This window comes from Hippocampus bargibanti, linkage group LG20 (genome assembly GCF_051943395.1).
Source record: "Hippocampus bargibanti isolate YZ-2025 linkage group LG20, ASM5194339v1, whole genome shotgun sequence".
Lineage (NCBI taxonomy): Eukaryota > Metazoa > Chordata > Actinopteri > Syngnathiformes > Syngnathidae > Hippocampus > Hippocampus bargibanti.
In genome coordinates, this window is record NC_142753.1 from 2,851,627 (window position 1) to 2,874,241 (window position 22,615).

Here is a 22,615-nt window from a genome sequence, read left to right on the forward strand (position 1 = left end):
TACGAGAACACATGGAAGCGGCCCAACGACAGCAGCAAGCCTCCTACAATAGACCTGCCCAGCCTCGAGAGTTCAAGCCAGGGGACCGAGTGCTGGTCTTGGTACCAACCGTGGAGTGCAAGTTCCTAGCATCCTGGCAGGGGCCCTTTGAGGTCATCGAACGCGTGGGGGAGGTAAACTACAAGGTGAGGCAACCTGGTAAGAGGAAACCTGAGCAGATTTATCACGTTAACCTCCTAAAGAAATGGCATGCCAGAGAGGCGCTGTTTAGTTGCCTACCCCCCAGCGAGGCGAAGGAACCGGCCAGAGAAGACGTCCAGACGGGTCCAAATTTGTCCCCACACCAACGCCAGATGACTCTCGAATTAGTTGAGCGTAACCAAGACGTCTTCTCCTCCATACCTGGACACACGGACGTGGTGCAACACGAGATACGCACCACACCTGGAAAAACAGTCCACCAACGTCCATACCGGGTGCCGGAGGCCCGTAAGGCAGCTATTCAGGAGGAGATACGGAAGATGCTGGAACTTGGAGTAATTGAGGAGTCCCAAAGTAACTGGGCAAGTCCGATCGTGTTGGTTCCCAAGCCAGACGGGTCAATACGATTCTGCAACGACTATCGAAAGTTGAATGAGGTGTCTGAATTTGATGCGTACCCGATGCCTCATGTTGATGATCTTATTGACTCCCTGGGACAGGCACGTTTCATCACCACTCTCGACCTCACAAAGGGTTATTGGCAGGTGCCCCTGACCCCGGCATCAAAGGAGAAGACAGCCTTCGCCACACCTGAGGGGCTCTACCAATACACCAGGCTCCCGTTTGGTCTCCATGGAGAACCCGCCACGTTTCAGCGCCTAATGGACCGGATTCTCACCCCCCACAAGAGGTACGCAGCAGCATACTTAGATGATGTCGTCATACAGAGTCCCGACTGGGAGAGTCACTTACCCCGAGTGCAAGCTGTGATTGACTCCCTCAGAAAAGCAGGTCTCACAGCGAACCCGAAAAAGTGCAGGTTGGCATTTAGCGAGACCAACTACCTGGGCTACACTATAGGACGGGGGCTGGTGAAGCCTCAAGAAGCAAAACTACGGGCTATACAAGATTGGCCCCAATCCCTTACCAAGAAGCAGGTGAGGTCGTTCTTGGGCATGGCTGGCTACTATAGACGCTTTATCGCTGACTTTGCTACTATAGCAGCCCCCATGACAGAATTGACTACCAAAAAACACTCCCGATTGGTGAAATGGAGCCCAGAGGCCGAAATGGCCTTCGCCAATCTAAAACAGGCACTATGTTCCAGTTCGATCCTGGTGGCACCAGACTTCAGCAAGGACTTCATGGTGCAAGCGGATGCGTCGGAAGTTGGTCTGGGGGCTGTACTCTCGCAAGTACATGGAGGAGAGGAACATCCCATCCTGTACCTTAGCAGGAAGCTGGTGCCCAGGGAAAAGAATTATTCCACCGTGGAGAAGGAGTGCCTTGCCATTATATGGGCGCTGGAGCCATTGCGCTTCTATCTCCTGGGAAGACGCTTCACGGTGGTCTCTGATCATGCTCCTCTCCAGTGGATGGCCAGGAACAAGGAGACCAACAGCAGAGTAACCAGGTGGTTCTTGAGCCTGCAGGCCTTTAACTTCTCTGTTGTCCACAGGGCTGGCAAGCGCCAAGGCAATGCGGATGCCCTTTCCCGAAGGGAGGCCTTCCTGGCCTGTTTCGCATCCTTCACCCCGCCGAGGACGTCGGTCTCAAGGGGGGATGTGTGATGTCACGAGAGGCTGTGTCCTGGAGGGCAAATACATCCCCCTAAGATGGCTCCACCCAGAGAGAGTCTTGGCCCCACCTGGTGGAAGGCAGCAATTAAACCCACACACCTGCAGCTGATCAGGGCTTGATTGGAAAGCAGGGCTCTTAAGGCAGAGAGCCTCTGAGTGTGCAGCTTGGGGAAAGACAAGCTCGATTGCTGTGCTCTGTGGGGAAGTTGATTGCTGCGTGGAACTCATTGCCAGTTGGGACCACACGACTGGACACTGGATTTGAACCTAGCTAAGGTGGCTAGGCTACATGACGAGGACGTCAAGAGGGGTGAGGCCTAGAGACTCTTGTAAAGAACTCCGTCTTCAGTTTTACCTCAGAAGAGACTTTATTTGGATTTAAGTAGCAGAAGAGACTTTATTTGGATTTAAGTAGCAGAAGAGACTTTATTTTGACAAGTATTGGAAGAGACACTATTCGAACCTTTGTCCCTTGTGAATTCCCCCTGGAACCCTTGATTAAAACCTTTTGTTTGTATCCAAACCTGTCGTCCATTGCACTTCTTGTCCCGTCCCGCTGAGAGCTAGCCTCTCATGATATCACAATACATTGTGCATAGCAAGGCATTTTCAGCCCCCCCCCCCCCCCAAAAAAAAACCAGCCTTGTATATTAAGGTGTTTTTAGCCCAAAAAAGTGTTTATATATAGTAAGGCGTTTTTAGCCCGAAAAAAACAACATTGTATCATAAGGCATTTTTAGCCCGATAAAACATTCATGTAAGCAAGGTGTTTTTGAGCAGAAAAAAATGACCACGTATACTCGTATAGTCAGCTGTTTTTAAGCCTGGAAAAAAAAATCATATGTATCATAAGGCGTTTTTGGCTGAAAAAAATGACATTGAAAGAAGAGCATATGAAACTGGTGGGGTTTGGTGACTCCAACATATTAAGAACCACTGAGTAAGGTGTTTTTGGCCCAAAAAAACCCACCTTGGATAGGTAGGCGTTTTTAACCTGACAGAATCGATCATGCATAGTAACACATTTTTAGGCCCAAAAACGACCATGTATAGTAAGTTTTTTTTGTTCTCTGACAGACTTTGCTGTTTGCTTTCAACTGCTCCCCCACTGACGCTGGAATGCCTCTTCCCACTCCCGTCTATATTTTTGTTACCATTTCCTCTTTTGAGGACTCGGAGTATGTGCTATAGTCGCCTTTTTTTTTTAAACCTGCTGTGCGGTAAGACGTTACTCAGCAACGATGGAGACAGGCAGCGGCACCTCGAAGGGGCATGGGATGCCTGTGTGGGTTGAGAATCTGTGTGTGTGTGTGTGTGTGTGTGTGTGTGTGTGTGTGTGTGTGTGTGTGTGTGTGTGTGTGTGTGTGTGTGTGTGTGTGTGTGTGTATGTCTGCCCCCACCATAAGCACACCCTTGGATGGCGGTGCCCACAGATGCAGGAAGTGGCTTTTGTCGTTGGACGTGTGGGGGCGGCAAAGCGCGGTGTGCGTCGGAAAGGCTCATTCTCGGTGCAGCGCCTCATGAACCGGTACACTGATACGACGCCTGCGCCCAGCAACATGCGCACGCAACATATCTTCACAGACGAAATCCAGAATCATTTGGAAAAAAAAGCAATGTTATCCATTCAAGCAGCCAAACATTCATTGGTTTACTACAAGTTGCCAATCAATCGATCGATCACCATGCAGCCAGTGTCAGGACAGTGTCACAGATACTCCCAAAAGACAATTTCCACTCCCAAATCAAGATTCAAAGTTCACTTGGGATTCAAACCACGAGCCTCAGCACTATGAGGCAAATGTGGCTCACCACGGGTCAACCGTGCATTGTCAGAAGCCGCCCCCCTTTTTTAAACTTGGCGGAAAGCTAATTATTCAATTTGTACGTCTATCCCTCACACTTATAGCTGCATCCATGTCTGATCATCATGCGTTACCATGGCAACAAGCACAAGTGTGTGAATATGTGCAAGAGAGAGAGTGAGAAAGCAACAGAGTGAGAGAGAAAGAAGAGAGAGAGAGAGGGAAAGAGAGAGAGCAACAGAGTGAGAGAGAAAGATGAGAGAGCAAGAGAGTGAAAGAGAGAGTAAGAGAGAGAGGGAGAGCAAGAGAAAAAGAGAGAGAATGAGAGCAAGAGAGCGAGAGAAAAAGAAGAGTGAGAGAGGGAAGAGAGAGAGAGCAAGAGAGTAAGACAGAAAAGAGTAAGAGAGAGAGTAAGAGAGAAAATAGAGAGTGTAGCGAGAGTGAGAGAGCAACAGAGTGAGAGAGAAAGAAGAGAAAGAGAAAAGAGAGAGAGAAAAGAGAGAGAAAGAGAGAGAGTAAAAGAGATAGAGTGAGAGAGAGAAAAAGAGAGAAAAGGAGAAAGAACAAGAGAGTGAGAGAAAGAGAAGAGAGTGAGAGAGATAAGAGGGAGAAGAGAAAAACAGATATAGAGCAAAACAGAAAAGAGTAAGAGAGAGTAAGAGAGAAAAGAGAGAGTAAAGAAAGAGAGAGCAAGAGCGAGAGAGAAAGAGAGAAGAGGAAAAGAGAGAGACAGAGCGAGCAAGAGAGAAAAGAGAGAGCGAGAGAGAGAGAGCAAGAGAGAAAAGAGAGAGCGAGACAGAGAGAGAGAAAGAGAGTAAAAGAGAGAGAGCCAGAGAGATAAAGAGTGAATGAGAGCAAGAGAAAAAGAAAAGACAGAGAGCCAGAGAGAGTAAGAGAAAAAAAGAGAGTAAGAGAGAAAAGAGAGAGAGCCAGAGAGCGAGAAAGAGAGTAAAAGAAAGAGAGAGCCAGAGATAGAAAGAGAGAGAGCAACAGAGTGAGAAAGGAGAGAGAGAGGAAAGAGAGAGCAAGCGAGAAAAAGAGAGAGAATGAAAGCAAGAGAGAGTGAGAGAAAAAGAAGAGAGGGAGATAGAAAAGAGAGAGCAAGACAGAGAGAGAGAGAGAGTAAAAGAGGAAAAGAGAGAGAGCCAGAAGACAGAGAGCAAGAGAGAGAAAGAAAGCAGGAGGGAAAAAGAGAGAATGAGAGCAAAAGAGCGAGAGAAAAAGAAGAGAGAGAGGAGAGAGAGCGCAAGAGAAGAGAGCAAGAGAGAAAGAAGAGAGTAAAAGAGAAGGAGGGACAGAGAGAGCAAGACAGACAGAGATAGACAGAGCAAAGAGAGAGAGAGTAAGAGAGAAAAGAGAGAGCGTAGCGAGAGCGAAAGAGCAACGGAGTGAGAGAGAAAGAAGAGAAAGAGAAAAGAGAGAGAAAAGAGAGAGTAAAAGAGAGAGAGTGAGGGAGAGAGCAAGAGAGAAAAAGAACAAGAGCAAGAGAGTGAGAGAAAAAGAAGCGAGTGAGAGAGATAAGAGAATGTCGAGCAAAACAGAAAAGAGTAAGAGTAAGAAGAGAGAGTAAAGAAAGAGAGAGCAAGAGAGAGAGAGAGAAAGAAGAGAGAAGAGTAAAAGAGAGAGACAGAGCGGGCAAGAGAGAAAAGAGAGAATGAGAGAGAGAGCAAGAGAGAAAAGAGAGAGCGAGACAGAGAGAGAGAAAGAGAGCAAAAGAGAGAGAGCCAGAGAGTTAAAGAGAGCGCAAGAGAGAAAATGAGAGAGCGAATAAGAGCAAGAGAGTGAGAGAAAAAGAAGAGAGAGAGCAAGAGAAAGTAAGACAGAAAAGAGAGTAAGAGAGAAAAGAGAGAGAGTAAGAGAGAAAAGAGAGAGAGCCATAGAGGGAGAAAGAGAGTAAAAGAAAGAGAGAGCCAGAGAGAGAAAGAGAGAGAGAGCAACAGAGTGAGAAAGAAGAGAGAGAGAGGAAAGAGAGAACAAGAGAGAAAGAGAGAGAATGAGAGAATGAGAGCAAGAGAGTGAGAGAAAAGATAGAGCAAGAGAGAAAAACAGAGAGAACGAGAGCAAGAGAGCGAGAGAGAGAGAGAGAGAGAGAAAAAAGAGAGAGAGCAAGACAGAGAGAGAAAGTAAAAGAAAGTAAAAGAGAGAGAGCCAGAGAGAGAAAGTGAGCAACAGAGTGAGAAAGAAGACAGAGAGCAAGAGAGAGAAAGAAAGCAGGAGGGAAAAAGAGAATGAGAGCAAAAGAGAAAAAGAAGAGAGAGAGAGAGAAGAGAGAGAGAGAGAAGAGAGCAAGAGAGAAAGAAGAGAGTAAAAGAGAAGGAGGGACAGAGAGAGCAAGACAGACACAGAGAGAGAGAGAGAGAGAGAGAGAGAGAGAGAGAGAGAGAGAGAGAGAGAGAGAGAGAGAGAGAGAGAGAGAGAGAGAGAGAGAGAGAGAGAGAGTAAAAAATATTTTTTTGTACAGCTTCAGGAAAAACTGGCGGAGGCATGAAAAAGGGGATTAAAGAGTGAGGTGGAAGAAGAAGAAAGATGACGTAAAAAAGGAAGAGCAAGGAAAGGAGGGAGCAAAAAAAGAAGAAAAGATGAATGACAGAAGAACTGTGGGAGGAAGGCAAGAAAACGGCAGACAATGCAAACCATGAATATTGATGAGACGAAATGACAAGGTGTGTGTGATTGAGTGGGTGGGTGAATCTGCATTCAGCAGTGTATGTGTGTGTGTGTGTGTGTGTGTGTGTGTGTGTGTGTGTGTGTGTGTGTGTGTGTGTGTGTGTGTGTGTGTGTGTGTGTGTGTGTGTGATAGTGGAAGAAGTGCTCAGCTTTGCACGGTCGTTTCATGACTTCATCGTTCATGCTAGAGATGAACAACACAAGGCCCACCACCAGGCTCAAGATTAAAGGACAACCGATGTCACTTTTTCGTTTCTTAACTGACCTGATCAGAAAAACCTTTTATAGCATCTAAAATACCCAAAACTGATATTTCTAGTCAAATGCGAAACACCAATAAAAATGACTTAAAGTGTCCCAAAACCACTTCAAAATGAGCTGAAAACTGGAGAGATTGAGAAAGTCGCGCCCCCAGTCCGTGACGTCACGTAAGGAACCTTCACAAACTGCCTTGCTTCAGAATAAAAATGGCTTCAGAGAGTCTCTTTATCATCTCTTGTTACTCGTACAGTTATGAATATGATTTACATAGTTCAGAAGAGGAAAGCACAAGTGGTTTGCGATCGATGAAAGAAGTCATTCCATATCAATTCGAGCCGTTTGCAAGTGATGAAACCGGAGGAGAAGATCAGGACCGTGACGGTCGTATCCCAGAAAATGCACAAGATGGCGCCCAAGCGGCATTTCGTCCCAAGCTAGATATTGGACGCTTACAGAATAAAGAATGGTTTTGTATGTCCATAATGGATCTACATGTCGGCGTAGGGAACTTTTGACAGGGATATTGATATCTGCTTCTTGGCTTCAGGTGCATTTGTCAGAACTGCCAGGCAATGGAAACACCTGAAGAATGGCAATGTTGCCACGAAATACCAAAAGTGAAATGGAAGCAGAAGTGGAGCAGAAATGGACGAGGAGGGCAGCATTACCTGCATCACACCCGGGTTTCGAGGCACTCTGCCTGAATCAATGTTTTACGGGCCATGTATCGAGATTATGTCGGGCGCTATGGAGCACCACAAGGTCCAAGAGAAGTCCATCAGTAAGTAGTCCATGCTAATTCTGGTATGACTTATTGACTACGCAATGCGGTAACAAAATGTATAATTATATTTTCAGAAAATACCGCAATGTGGCGTATCGGAATTTCGTACGGCTTTGCTGGGTGCACCTGGGGCGTTCGGTTAGGGTTCCACTGCCATCATGCGCTGTTAGGTTAATTAATAGTTAGGTTAATTCGGAAAACCTTCACATCATCAGAATATTGTGGATTCAAATATCCAGAACTCTAGCCTATCTAGTCATGCTAATGAATTGATTCAAATCCTGATACGACCATTTTGTGCATTGTATTTATGAGCCAAACATACGTACGTGTTTTGTTCCTTTATTTACATTGTTTATTATGTAGTGACGACAAATGACAGTAATATCTATCTATCTATCTATCTATCTATCTATCTATCTATCTATCTATCTATCTATCTATCTATCTATCTATCTATCTATCTATCTATCTATCTATCTATCTATCTATCTATCTATCTATCTATCTATCTATCTATCTATCTATCTATCTATCTATCTATCTATCTATCTATCTATCTATCTATCTATCTAGTTAGGTTAAAATAACACAAGCTAATATTAGCATGAACAGTTTCCTTTGAACAATTATAAATGTAATTAAATATTTATTGTACAACGTAAACAATCCATTGGCTTGTTCTTTGCGAGAGGCATGACCAAAAAATCTGGCAAGTTACTAACAGACGGTTCATTCCTAACAATTTTATCTAATACAGAAATCTGGGTCTGACCTCTTTGGCACAGAAAATATTTGTGTGTCCTCAAAATCAGTAGGTGAGACAAAAGAGAGACAGAATGAAACTCAAATTTGGCTCAAACAAAAACGGACATTTCTGTTTTGTTTTATTTTGTTGTTTTTCAGATTTTCAGTTTTCTCCACCGGAAAGGAAAAATAAAGCTTTATACAGAAAAAAATCCAACCATGTGATGGACCATGATTATTATTTATTATGCAAATGTTATGTGTTGTTACCTCTAGATTTTCCTATAACATGAGCCTGAATCCTTTTGTTGCATCCTCTTCGTGCCTGTTTTGGCTTTGTTTGGCAGGCAAAATCTTTTGACTGAAACAAAAATAAATGTATGCATTAACATCATGCAAACTGAGATACAAAATCCTAGAATGGACTATTGATTAATGGACTATTAATCAATATCAATATGACCCAGCATATCAAGTGAATATTATTTGCATGATTTGAACAATATTTTTTTAGCTTGTAATAGCTAATGATTGTGTAAAAACCTAGCTAATATTATTGTACCCTCCTGAGCCACCTCTGGTTCAGTAGTTGGCTGATCCAGTACTAGATCTTGTTCAGGAACAGCTGCCATTGATGTAGTAGCTTCGTATTCTGCCATAGCTTCAGCAACAATCTGCAGGTATCAAATGTTTCAAGGAATCAATTGCATGAGGAAACAATTGAGACTTGTAAATCAGACATGAGTGGCACATGGCTAGGGGTGTACTACCGGCATAACATCTTGTCTCCTTATAATAATAATAATAATAATAATAATAGTAATAATAATAAATTTCATTTATAACCGCCTTTCAAAACTCTCAAGGACACTTTACTGTCACAAGACGCGATGTACATGTCATCATATCAATGTTACGATACGGGCTACTGGTAACAATATTATTGTATCCAACGGAGCGAACGAACATATTTTATGGTTATGCATTACCAACTGATTACGGATTTACCATGATTACCAACTAACCGGTACAGAGCGACGGTTTGATTTCCCACGATTCGATTCGAATCACGATATTTTTTCAGTCACATTCAGTCACATTCAGAATACTCCGACGAAGACGGTATTGCGCGATCGGTAAATATAGTCAGAAGGCACAATCAAGGGAATGACAAACAGCTGTGGGAACCCAGGTGCGTGATGATGGGAGGGGCCGTCTCCAGGGAGCAGCGGAGGAGGTGACAGGAGGGGCGGGGCGCGCCCCGGGCGGCGACGAGATGTGACAACACCTGTGAAGCTACAGGCAGGGGCCCGACAGTGCCACCTATTGATCGCAAACCGGAACGTGACAACATAAACTTTGAAAATCTCAACATTGTCCTTCCGGCTTTGTCCACAAGATAGCAGCATGGTCATCTCAATTGTAGAAAGCCAGAGCACTACTGACACACACCACCTTGCTAATGTGCTCACCTGACAGGATGAAGACCCCCCCCCTCGCAAACAATGGCCAGAATGGTCCGCTGAGGCCTGACATGGCCGACTCCAGCGACCAGCACACCCGCCAAGACCAACTGCAACGAAACCAATGGGTATATCTTATTTTATGTATAATAAATGTGCTATTGTATTGTAATTAAAGAAACAAACTGTACTGTATAATAAAGTCATTTTATTTACCTTTGTGATGGTAATTGTCAATGGATGGTAGCAATTGTCGACTTAGTGTAATGGTACTGGGACAGCTAAGTCACACAAACGCACACCTTGTTCGTGTTTTTCGATGATCTTCTTCTGCTCGACCATAATTTTCTTTCGTGTCCACTTCGGCTTCACACTAGCCTGTATTGGGGTCTTTTTCGGTCCCATAATAGCAAAAGTACTCCACTCGATAACAAACCACGTCTGCACTCAATGAAATGTAGAGGGGGGGGGGGGCAAAAACTAGTCCGCCAGCCAACACCTCGTTAGTTTTTTTCGATGATCTCCTTCTTCTGCTTGACCGTAATTTTCTTTAATGACTTCTGAGGCTTAACAGTGCTGAAGCCGCTCATCTGTCACAAAAAGAGACACATTATGATAGACAACCGAGGATTCCCAAAGTCGGACAAGGACACAACTTGACATGCTACCAAGAATCCAAACAAAGGCCAAAGGGGGCAAAATGATACACAAAATGACTTCTCCACATATGTAACATTGGTGCACGATGTTGCTGCCCATGGTGCGCAGAGTGGTGTTACACACTTTTTTTGTGTGTTGAAGGTGACACGTGGGGACTTCAACATAGCCCGGCTTACTACACATACATATACAATAGGGATGTGACAAAAAACTTCAATAATTCATCACACATATTCTCATACCATATTAAAGTGCATTTAAATCACTTTCAAATGATGTAGAGATTCTTGTTCTATGACAGATAATAAGGAAATAATGGATTTTTTTTATTTTCGAAATACTGTCTGAGGGGATTTTCTGCCTGTAATTACACAGTTAAAACAATGAAAATCTGTGACCAAGTTCTTCATCACAGTTTAACTGTCAGAGATATGACAGACAGACACCGTGGACAGAGACTCAGAACCAGAAAGATTGTCCCCACTGCCGGCAGGAGACGCAGTCATCAGATGACATACGTCTGAATTCTGCGCCCCTCTGCCAAGCTATTTATTGAGAGTATATGTAAATTACAGTGATATATTAGTAAACATAGTTTTCTTGATTATAATGCCACGCCTCTGGGCGTTCTGAGCACCAACAGCTGCAAGCAGTAAAACATAAGACATTTTAATTGGTTGTCTTTTCCAAGAACTGATAAGTTTGCAATCTGGCGCTTGTGCAGGATGTTTAAGCCGTAAATAACTTTGGTGAAAAAGGAGTATCTAAAGCCCTAAATTCTGTGCAAGGCCGGACCTTCTAGAATCTAGATGGAGACGACAGTTCACCTTGCCGTGTCTGTTTCACTCAGATTTACTGTGGCCATCTGCGCTTTTGACTGTAGGCCCATTGTTTAGTTGGTCAGCAAAGCACGGCACTTTTAAATATGATAAATTATTATTCTCCATCATTAACCTATCATAACTTTCTTAATTTTTGGCAGATCTTAACGAGTAAGGTACTATTGGAAAGCATTTGTAATGTTTAACAAGAACAAAAAAAACACAAGAAAAGATTCAAAATATAAAATGTAGCCACAAGGGGGCACAAGCCAGTGTCTTATTGTGCCGGTCCCAAGCCCGGATAAATACAGAGGGTTGTGTCAGGAAGGGCATCCGACGTAAATTTTTTTTGCCAAAACAAATATGCAAATCAAACCTATGAATCCCATACCGGATAGGTCGAGGCCCGGGTTAACAACGGCCGCCATTGGTACTGTTGACCTTCAGGGTGCCAGTGGAAAATGGACTGGTCGAAAATGGTTGGTCGAAGAAGGAGAGGAGGGAGGTGTGCCCGGAGGAAAAGAGAGAAATGGAACGCCAAGAGTATAGAACTAAGAGTAGGAACTTTTAATGTAGGGACAATGACAGGTAAAGGTAGAGAGCTGGTTGACATGATGCAGAGAAGGAAGGTAGACATACTGTGTGTCCAGGAGACCAGGTGGAAAGGGAGCAAGGCTAGAAGCTTAGGGTCAGGGTTTAAGTTGTTCTATCATGGTGAAGACAGAAAGAGAAATGGAGTTGGGGTTATCTTAAAAGAGGAGTTTGTTAGGAATGTCTTAGAAGTAAAAAGAGTATCAGATAGAATGATGAGTCTGAAGCTAGAAATTGAAGGCGTGATGTTCAATGTTGTTTGTGGGTATGTCCCACAAGTAAGATGTGAGCTGGCGGAGAAGGAGAAATTTTGGTTGGACTTTGATGAAGTCATACAGAACATCCTGAGAAGTGACATGGTCGTAATTGGTGGAGACTTCAATGGACATGTTGGCGCAGGGAACAAATATGATGAGGAGGTGATGGGCAGGTTTGGACTCCAGATGGACTCCACATCTCGGCGCCGTCCTGGGCGCGCCTCGCCCCTCCCGTCACCTCCTCCGCTGCTCCCTGGAGACGGCCCCTCCAATCTCCACTCACCTGGGCTCCCACAGCTGTTTGTCATTTACTGATTGTGCCTTCTGACTATATATGCCGATCGCATATCGTCGGAGAGAATTCCGGAAGCTACCCTCGCGACTACCTTGCCGTCAGGTCTGCCTTTGTTGGTCACAGTCACTTACCTGTCCCTGTTCATTATTTCGCATGCGTGTCTCAGTAAAGACTTTTTCCTGGAAACCTGTCTCGCCGTGTATTTCGGATCCTAACCGCCCCACCTTCCTTCGTCACTCGAGTCCTGCCCGCAAGCCTCGAGTGCCCTGACATAATTCTCCGACCACCTATGGATCCCGCCGGTGAAGACAGGTCCCTCGCCGCCCTTGTCCAAGAGGCGGAGCGTTCGAGCCAGTTGGCCCAAGCAATCGAGGAAGTCCGCCATGTTACTTCCTCACTGGCTCAACGGCTAAAGGAGATGGAGACACGCATCGCCACCCTCACAGCACCTTCCGCCCCGCCCGTGGGTAAGCGCGATCTTCAGCTACCTCACGCTACGCAGGCAAAACCGCGCGCTGCGCTCAATTTTTAATGCAGTGCGCGCTCGTGTTTGAGCAACAACCATACGCCAATGTTAGCGATGAGGCTAAGGTAGCCTTCATCACCAGCCTGCTCAGGAGAGAAGCCGAGACCTGGGTGCTGGCCGTTCGGGAGTCCCGACCGGAGCTGTGCGCCTCGTACCCGGACTTTGTGGCCGAGATACGCCGGGTCTTCCATCATCCGGTGATGGAGGTCGAAGCTGAGGGGAGACTCCTCGACTGCGTCCAAGGGGCCCGTTCGGCCGCGGAATACTCTGTCGCCTTCCGCATCCAGGCCGCTGGCAGCGGTTACAGCGACCGAGCGTTGAGGGGTTGTTTCGTCGCGGTTTGAACGGCAATCTCAAGGACGAGTTGGCTACCCGCGACGCTGGCACCACCTTCGACGACCTGGTCGACATAGTCATCGGCCTGGATCACCGTCTTCGGAAGCGGCAGAGGGAGCAGAGCGGCCGGCGGCCCGACGAACTCCCAGGACGACCACACCCGGCAGCGAGCGCGTGCGCCACCTGGAAGGATCCCCCAAACCTATGCTGATAGGGGGGGACCCGTCCATTTCCTGGGAGGGCCCCCCCATTCAGGGCTGGAGCCCCTACTGCTACGGCAACTGCCTGCGGTCGGCGACGGCAGGGCGAGATCCCTCCTGCGGTGGTCCGCCCGAGGGCATCTGCCTCAAGGGCGTGCCGAAGTGCTACCACGACCTGCGGGAGGTGTTCAGCAAGGACAACGCCCAATCCCTGCCGCCCCACCGACCGTATGACTGTGCCATTGAACTGCAGCCAGGGGCTCCACTACCAGACTCCAGACTTTTTCATATCTCTCAACCGGAACGAGAAGCCTTGAGCACTTACGTCACGTTCTCCGCTGGGCGCATGGTTCTTCTTTATTGATAAGAAGGACGGATCCCTGCGCCCGTGTGTCGATTACCGGGGCCTGAACGACATCACCATACGTAACAAATACCGTCTCCCCCTCATTGGACCTCCGTAGCGCATACCACCTGGTCCGCATCCGGGAGGGGGATGGATGGAAAACAGCGTTCAAGACGCCATTAGGGCATTTTGAATACCTGGTGATGCCGTTCGGACTCACGAACGCGCCCACCGTCTTACAAAATCTAATCAATGATGTGCTCAGGGACTTCCTCAATGTTTTTGTGTTTGTATACTTAGATAATATTCTCATTTTTTCTCGATCCGCAGAGAAGCACCGGCAACACGTCCGGCGGGTCCTGGCGCGGCTCCTGCAAAACGTGAAGGCAGAGAAGTGCCAGTTCCATGTCCGCTCTCTGTCTTTTCTAGGGTTCGTCGTGGAGCAGGGTCAGCTCATGGCCGACCCCGCCAAAAGCAAAGCGGTGGTAGAATGGCCTACCCCGAAGACGCGTAAGCAGCTCCAGCGGTTTCTGGGGTTTGCCAACTTCTACCGCCGCTTCATTCGCGGTTATAGTCAGAAGGCACTCCCCCTCACTAACCTCACGTCCACTAAGGTTCCCTTTAGGTGGACGCCCGACGCTGAGGTAGCGTTTAATCGCCTCCGACTAGCCTTCACCAATCCCCCTGTCCTGCGTCATCCCGACCTGGACCTCACGTTCACGGTCGAGGTTGACACATCCGAGTCCGGAGTAGGGGCCGTCCTGTCCCAGCGCTCTCCCACTGACCAGAAGCTACGCCCATGCGCCTTTTTCTCCCGCCGGCTCAGCCCCGCCGAAGCCAACTATGACCTCGGCAACCGTGAACTGCTGGCGGACGTCCTGGCTCTGCACGAATGGAGACACTGGCTTGAGGGAGCTAAACACCCCTTCACCGTCTACACGGATCATAAGAACCTGGCGGCCATCCGGTCTGCCAAGAGACTTAACTCACGACAGGCCCGATGGTCCTCACCCATTTCAACTTTTCTCTCACCTACTGCCCAGGGTCGCAGAACACCAAGCCCGATGCCCTATTCCGCATTCATGAGCCGGCAGAAAGGGAAGAGATCATCGCCAACATCCTGCCGGCCCAATGCATCCTGGGCGCCCTGCGGTGGGAGGTTGAGAGGAAAGTTCAGCAAACCCAGGGGACGGACCGCATCCCCAGGGGCTGTCCCGCGGATCGCCTGTTCGTCCCCCCGCCCCTACGCACTGAGATGCTCATCTGGGGGAACACCTCCAAGATAGCCTGTCACCCGGGGGTCAACAGGACGATCCAAGTCATCGCCCAACGGTTCTGGTGGCCGGGGTTCAGGAGGGAAATCACCCTCTTCGTGAAGGCCTGCCCGGCCTGCGCCCGTGGGAAAGCCTCCAACCAGCCTCCGGCAGGTCTCCTCCAGCCACTACCGGTACCATCCAGACCCTGGTCCCACATCTCCGTCGACTTCGTGACACGCCTCCCCCTTCCCGTGGCAAGACGGTCGTCCTCACTATAGTGGACAGATTCTCTAAGTCGGCCCACTTCGTCCCGTTAACCAGGTTGCTGTCCGCCATCGAGACGGCTCAACTCCTGGTTAACCATGTCGTCCGTCTCCAGGGGATTCCGACAAACATCGTGTCGGACCGGGGACCGCAGTTCGTGTCCAAGGTATGGAAGCGTTTCTGTCAGTCCTTAGGGGCGTCGGCGAGCCTGTCGTCTGGATACCATCCCCAGACCAACGGACAGACAGAGAGGAAGAGCCAGGACCTGGAGGCGGCCCTCCGGTGCGTGTGCCTCCACAGTCCTGCATTGTGGGCCCTCCACTTACCCTGGGTGGAGTACGCCCACAACTCCCGGGTCTCCACAGCCACAGGTCGGTCCCCATTCATGTCCACCTGTGGCTATCAGGCTCCTCTGTTTCCCACACAGGAGGGCCAGGTGGAGGTCCCGTCGATCGAACATCACCTCAGATGGGCCCACCGAGTCTGGAAGGAGACCAGGGCCGCCCTGTCACGCACGGCGTCCAGGAACTAGCTGGTCGCGGACCGTCGTCGTCGACAGGCATCCAGCTACCAGGAGGTGTGGCTGTCCACGAGGGACCTTCGGCTAGCGGGGACTTCAGCCAAACTGAGCCCACGCTTCACGGGTCGCTTCCCCATCGAGGCCATCCTCAACCCGGTCTCGGTGAAGCTCCGGCTGCCACCCACCATGCGGATCCATCTGTATTCCACGTTTCCCTCCTCAAGCCAGTGGAAACCAGCTCCTTAGCGCCCACGCCCACCCCCCCACCTCCCCCCCGGATGTTGGATGACGGACCGGTCTACACCGTGCGGGAGATACTGGACTCCAGGCGCATGGGCAGGGGAATGCAATACCTGGTCGATCTAGGTAAAGGTAGGTCCTGGCGACAGGTAAAGGCGGGTCCTGGCGCGGCTCCTGCAAAACGGGAAGGCAGAGAAGTGCCAGTTCCATGTCCGCTCTCTGTCTTTTCTAGGGTTCGTCGTGGAGCAGGGTCAGCTCATGGCCGACCCCGCCAAAAGCAAAGCGGTGGTAGAATGGCCTACCCCGAAGACGCGTAAGCAGCTCCAGCGGTTTCTGGGGTTTGCCAACTTCTACCGCCGCTTCATTCGCGGTTATAGTCAAAAGGCACTCCCCCTCACTAACCTCACGTCCACTAAGGTTCCCTTTAGGTGGACGCCCGACGCTGAGGGGGCGTTTAATCGCCTCCGACTAGCCTTCACCAATCCCCCTGTCCTGCGTCATTCCGACCTGGACCTCACGTTCACGGTCGAGGTTGACACATCCGAGTCCGGAGTAGGGGCCGTCCTGTCCCAGCGCTCTCCCACTGACCAGAAGCTACGCCCATGCGCCTTTTTCTCCCGCCGGCTCAGCCCCGCCGAAGCCAACTATGACCTCGGCAACCAGGAACTGCTGGCGGACGTCCTGGCTCTGCACGAATGGAGACACTGGCTTGAGGGAGCTAAACACCCCTTCACCGTCTACACGGATCATAAGAACCTGGCGGCCATCCGGTCTGCCAAGAGACTTAACTCACGACAGGCCCGATGGTCCTCACCCGTTTCAACTTTTCTCTCACCTACTGCCCAGGGTCGCAGAACACCAAGCCCGATGCCCTATTCCGCATTCATGAGCCGGCAGAAAGGGAAGAGATCACCGTCAACATCCTGCCGGCCCAATCCATCCTGGGCGCCCTGCGGTGGGAGGTTGAGAGGAAAGTTCAGCAAACCCAGGGGACGGACCGCATCCCCAGGGGCTGTCCCGCGGATCGCCTGTTCGTCCCCCCGCCCCTACGCACTGAGGTGCTCATCTGGGGGAACACCTCCAAGATAGCCTGTCACCCGGGGGTCAACAGGACGATCCAAGTCATCGCCCAACGGTTCTGGTGGCCGGGGTTCAGGAGGGAAATCACCCTCTTCGTGAAGGCCTGCCCGGCCTGCGCCCGTGGGAAAGCCTCCAACCAGCCTCCGGCAGGTCTCCTCCAGCCACTACCGGTACCATCCAGACCCTGGTCCCACATCTCCGTCGACTTCGTGACAGGCCTCCCCCCTCCCGTGGCAAGACGGTCGTCCTCACTATAGTGGACCGATTCTCTAAGTCGGCCCACTTCGTCCCGTTAACCAGGTTGCTGTCCGCCATCGAGACGGCTCAACTCCTGGTTAACCATGTCGTCCGTCTCCAGGGGATTCCGACAAACATCGTGTTGGACCGGGGACCGCAGTTCGTGTCCAAGGTATGGAAGCGTTTCTGTCGGTCCTTAGGGGCGTCGGCGAGCCTGTCGTCTGGATACCATCCCCAGACCAACGGACAGACGGAGAGGAAGAGCCAGGACCTGGAGGCGGCCCTCCGGTGCGTGTGCCTCCACAGTCCTGCATCGTGGGCCCTCCACTTACCCTGGGTGGAGTACGCCCACAACTCCCGGGTCTCCACAGCCACAGGTCGGTCCCCGTTCATGCCCACCTGTGGCTATCAGGCTCCTCTGTTTCCCACACAGGAGGGCCAGGTGGAGGTCCCGTTGATCGAACATCACCTCAGACGGGCCCACCGAGTCTGGAAGGAGACCAGGGCCGCCCTGTCACGCACGGCGTCCAGGAACTAGCTGGTCGCGGACCGTCGTCGTCGACAGGCACCCAGCTACCAGGAGGTGTGGCTGTCCACGAGGGACCTTCGGCTAGCGGGGACTTCAGCCAAACTGAGCCCACGCTTCACGGGTCCCTTCCCCATCGTGGCCATCCTCAACCCGGTCTCGGTGAAGCTCCGGCTGCCACCCACCATGCGGATCCATCCCGTATTCCACGTTTCCCTCCTCAAGCCAGTGGAAACCTGCTCCTTAGCCCCCACGCCCACCCCCCCACCTCCCCCCCGGATGTTGGATGACGGACCGGTCTACACCGTGCGGGAGATACTGGACTCCAGGCGCATGGGCAGGGGAATGCAATACCTGGTCGATTGGGAGGGCTATGGACCGGAGGAACGTCAGTGGGTCTCACATTCCTGGATCCTCGACCCATCTCTCACCCGGGCGTTCCATGCGGCTCACCCATCCAAACCTGGTGGGCCGCCAGGAGGCGTCCGTTGAGGGGGGGGAGGGGACACTGTCACATCTCGGCACCGTCCTGGGCGCGCCCCGCCCTTCCCGCCACCTCCTGGAGACGGCCCCTCCCATCATCACTCACCTGGGTTCCCACAGCTGTTTGTCATTCCTTTGATTGTGCCTTCTGACTATATTTGCCGATCGCACACTACTGTCTCCGTCGGAGTATTGAGAAAGCTACCCTCGCGACTTCCCTGCTCTCAGGTCTGCATTTTCCATTGATCCTCACTCATCCCCTCCTGTTGTGATTTTTTTGGCATATGTGTCTCAATAAAGACTTTTTGTTCCGGAGTTCTGTCTCGCCGTGTATTTTTGGATCCAACCTCCCCGCTTTCCATCGTCACTTGCGTCCAGCCCTCAAGCCTCAAGCGACGTTACAAGTGGAGGCAGAAGTACACAAGTAGACTACATTTTGTGTCAACGGCGCCATCTAAAGGAAATCAGTGACTGCAATGTAGTGGTTGGTGAGAGTGTAGCCAGACAGCATAGGTTGGTGGTGTGTAGGATCACGCTGGCAGTGAGGAAGATGAAGAAACCAAAGGCTGAAGTGAGGACAAAATGGTGGAAGTTGAAAAAGGAAGGAGGTAAGACAAGGACATTTAGGAAGGAGGTAAGACAAGCACTGGGTGGGCAAGAGGTCCTTCCAGATGACTGGCAAACTACAGCGAACATAATCAGACACACAGGTCGGAAAGTACTTGGTGTATCGAGTGGAAGAAAGGTAGATAAGGAGACTTGGTGGTGGAATGGGGAGGTGCAGGAGTGTATATAGAGAAAGAGGTTAGCAAAGAAGAACTGGAACACTGAGAGGACAGACGAGAGTAGACAGCAATACAAGGAGATGCAGTGCACGGTTAAAGTAAAGGTGGCAAAGGCCAAACAAGAGGCCTAAGATGACTTGTATGCTCGGCTGGACAGCAAGGAAGGTGAGACTGATCTTTACAGGCTGGCGAGACAGAGAGACAAAGATGGTAAGGACCTGCAGCAGGTTCGGGTAATTAAGGATAGAGATGGCAATGTATTAACAGGTGCCAGTAGTGTGATGGCAAGATGGAAAGAGTACTTTGAAGAATTGATGAATGAGGAAAATGAGAACGAACAAAGAGTAGAAGACGTGACTGTTGTGGACCAAGACGTAGCAAGCATTAGCAAGGATGAAGTGAGGAGGGCGCTGAAGAGGATGAAGGGGGGAAAGGCACTTGGGCCTGATGATTTACCAATTGAGGTATAGAAGTGTCTTGGAGAGGTGGCGGTGGCGTTCCTGACTGGGTTATTCAACAAGATCTTAGATGGTGAACAGATGCCTGAAGAATGGAGACGAACTGTACTCGTGCCCATTTTTAAGAACAAAGGAGATGTGCAGAGTTGTACTAATTACAGAGGAATAAAGTTGATGAGCCATACAATGAAACTGGGAAAGAGTAGTTGAAGCTAGACTAAGAGCAGAAGTGAACATTTCTGAGCAGCAGTAAGGCTTCATGCCAAAAAAGAGTATGACAGATGCAGTGTTTGCTTTAAAAATGCTGATAGAGAAGTACAGAGAAGGTCAGAAGGAATTGCATTGTGTCTTTGTAGATCTGGAGAAAATGTATGACAGGGTGCCCAGAGAAGAGCTGTGGCATTGCATGAGGAAGTCTGGAGTGACGGAAAAGTATGTCAGAGCGGTGCAAGCCATGTATCATGACTGTAAGACAGTTGTGAGGTGCGCTGTCGGTATGACTGAGGAATTCATGGTGGAGGTGGGACTCCACCAGGGGTCAGCTCTGAGCCCCTTCTTGTTTGCTATGGTGATGGACAGACTGACAGACGATGTTAGACAAGAATCTCCTTGGACCATGATGTTTGCAGATAACATTGTGATCTGTAGCGAGAACAGGGAACAGGTGGCGGAGAAACTAGAGATGTGGAGATATGCCCTGGGAAGGAGAGGAATGAAGATCAGTCGCAGCAAGACGGAATATATGTCAATGAGAGGGATCCAAGTGCAAGAGTGATGCTACAGGGGGAAGAGATAAAGAAGTTGGAGCATTTTAAGTACTTGGGGTCAACTGTCCAGAGCAATGGAGAGTGTGGATACGGCCGTTCGGGGTGCCATTCTGCGCCTGGCAGTTCGACATCCACGCAGAGCCCTGCGCCGTCGCGTGACCGTGCGAGAGGGATCGCACTCACGCCCACGACGGTCCGTGCCGCGTCTTCGTCCACCCCAGGCCGAGTCCCGTTCCCATCAGGCCGCCGCCGTCGTATGCTGGAGAGGCAGCGGTTGCCCTCTCCACCGACCGTTCCCTGGCGAGTGGACCTTTTTGGGAGACTGTTGAAGGAACTTCTGGAAGCAGCCCCTTGATTGGGGGGGGGGGGTACTGTCATGATCTGGTTGGCGACCAACGGGGGGCGCTGTCAGCCCCGCCTGCACACTGCACAGGTGCTGGTCGTCCCGATCAGATTGGCGACCAGCGGGGGTAGCGACGTCAGCCCTGCCGGCAGCCTCGCAGGTGCTGGTCGTTAAAATCAATGACACTTAAAAAGGACACCTGGCACGATCATCCGGTGCCGATTCATTTTGTTTGTTTGCTGCTTAAAGAGGTGAAGAAGCGTGTCCAGGCTGGCTGGAGCGGCTGGAGAAAAATGTCAGGTGTGATGTGTGATGGAAGGGTTTCAGCTTGGATGAAAGGAAAAGTGTATAAAACCGTGGTCAGACCAGCCATGATGTTTGGACTGGAGACAGTGCCACTGAAGAAAAGACCGGAAGCTGAGCTGGAGGTAGCAGAGCTGAAGATGTTGAGGTTTTCTTTGGGAGTGACCAGGTTGGATAGGATCAGGAATGAGTACATTAGAGGGACAACTCATATTAGAGGCTTTGGAGAGAAAGTCAGAGAGGCCAGACTGAGATGGTTTGGACATGTCCAGAGGAGAGAGAGTGACTATACAGGGAGAAGGATGCTGAGCCTTGAACTGCCAGGCAGGAGACCGAGAGGAAGACCGAAGAGGAGGTTTATGGATGTGGTCAAAGAGGACATGAAGGTGGAGGTGGAGGACATTGATTCGCTGTGGCGACCCCTGAGGGGAAAAGCCGAAAAGAAAAGAAGAAGAAGAAAAGATTCAAAATATAAATGAGCAAATATCAATGATCGAATGCAGGCAGATTTTCGCCAGAAGTAAAAAATGGCTGTCACTCAATACTAGGAAAGAAAATTGCGAGCTCTAGAAATATACATGCTAATGCTTCTTTTTGCTTGAACCTTGGTAGTTATGACGAAAATAATACATTCTACCACTTCTATGAGCTATAAAATTACAACTTACTCACCTTTATAAACTGTAGTGTTAGCAAAAACAGTGTAAACTTAAATCAATTTTTTCCCCGTTTCTCATTGTCGTATTCGGAAATGTCAAGAATAGCAAGGAGGGAAACATGGGTATAATACGTGACCATAAGCTGAAAATGCAATACGACTGCGAGTACAGAGTGCGCTCGGTTCACTGGACAGAAACAATCGCGGTGGAATATAGGTCACTGTAGCGTACCTATATACAAACTCATGCACACACCTGAGAGAGACCACAGAGAGAAAAGAGCACATGGGAAGGACGATATGGGAGGTAAAGCGGGGGAGTTGAAGAGAGACTCACCTTTTAGCAGAAGAGGTGCACCCACTTTGGGATTTCCACGCGGTGGAGTCTTGGGCACTTGCTCTATAAAACCCTGACCCCTCCTGACCCCTCCCTTGCTCTCAGAGTGCTTCCCCCCTCCTTCTTGTCTACTGCGGAGAATCTCTGATTTTGCTCCACATAGTAAAAGAGCACTTTCTCATCTTGTAGCTGAAAAACAAATCAATAAATACACATATAAATAAATGCATTAACATGTTAACAAATAAATACACACAATTGCATAAATAAACACACAAATAAATAAATACGCTCATACATGCATCAACACAAAGAAATAAACAAAGAAATACACACAAATGCATAAACACATAAATAAACACATTTTGAAAGGTGCTTACAAATTAAATGTATTATTATAAGCACACAAATAAGAAATAAACTAATAAATAAATACACAAATAAATAAATACACAAATATTAAACAAAGGAATACACACAAATGCATAAATACATACACATTTTGAAAGGTGCTTACAAATGAAATGTATTATTACAAACACACAAACAAACAAATACACAAATAAATGCATAAACATATGGATTGGATTGGATTGGATATGCCTTTATTAGTCTCACAGTGGAGAAATTTACATTTCACAGCAGCAAAGTGATGAAAGGAATGAAAGTAGAAAAACGAAATACATGAGCTGCTGGAAAGGCAGCCACTCTCGCGGCGCCGTCTTGAAGTCAAAAGAACAAAAAAAAACTAAATACCAAATAATATGACAGCATAGAGACAATATGACAAAACAATGACACAGAGAGACATTCATTCT

The 22,615-nt window shown here is 49.0% G+C and overlaps 1 protein-coding gene across 5 annotated transcripts in view; it reads right to left on the reverse strand.

The window, feature by feature from the left end:
- The window catches only part of LOC148882702 (voltage-dependent calcium channel gamma-4 subunit-like), a 38,543-nt gene extending 16,589 nt beyond the window's left edge, over positions 1–21,954 (reverse strand). For 2 of the 5 annotated variants that reach the window (XM_089022979.1, XM_089022975.1), the window contains exons 1-5: positions 21,798–21,954; positions 9,725–10,098; positions 9,518–9,618; positions 8,608–8,719; positions 8,316–8,406 (exon numbers count right to left, since the gene is read on the reverse strand). The gene's annotated coding sequence lies outside the window, so the exon portion shown is untranslated. The remainder of the gene's footprint in view (positions 1–8,315; positions 8,407–8,607; positions 8,720–9,517; positions 9,619–9,724; positions 10,099–21,797) is intronic. The other 3 variants (XM_089022976.1, XM_089022978.1, XM_089022977.1) reach the window with 3 other exon arrangements.
- Positions 21,955–22,615: the final 661 nt, after the last annotated feature.